Below are 457 nucleotides of genomic sequence, written 5' to 3'. Positions count from 1 at the left end.
TCGCCCCCCAGTGGGGATGGTCCCTTCTCCTCTATTCTCCTCTCAGGATCTTGGGCATGCACGCACACGTGCCAGGCATGAGTTTAAGCTGCCAAGTCCAGGACTCGAACCGTGGTCAACTACGTGGGAGTCCAGTGACATAGCCATTATGTTAACTGCTGGTCCCTGAAGTACTACTTTTCAGAGTAAAGAGTTGGTGTAATAGTTACTACCAATAGTGTGGCAAATGAGGTTTTAAGAAAATGTTTTTTGGGGGGTGGGGACCAGCAGTTGGCATAATAGGTATGTTGCTGGAGTTCCATGTAGTCGACTGAGGTTCAAGTCCCAGACCCAGTGGCTTAAACTCACACTGGGCGCGTGTGCGTGCGTGCCCAAAATCCCGAGAGGAGAATGGAGGAGAAGGGATTGCGGCGTGGCCATCCCCCCTGGGGGGGGGGTGATTTCTTGCTTTCTGTCT

Source organism: Tupaia chinensis, unplaced genomic scaffold (genome assembly GCF_000334495.1).
Source record: "Tupaia chinensis unplaced genomic scaffold, TupChi_1.0 Scaffold000170_1, whole genome shotgun sequence".
NCBI classification, from domain to species: Eukaryota; Metazoa; Chordata; class Mammalia; order Scandentia; family Tupaiidae; genus Tupaia; species Tupaia belangeri.
This window is presented reverse-complemented; position numbering follows the sequence as displayed.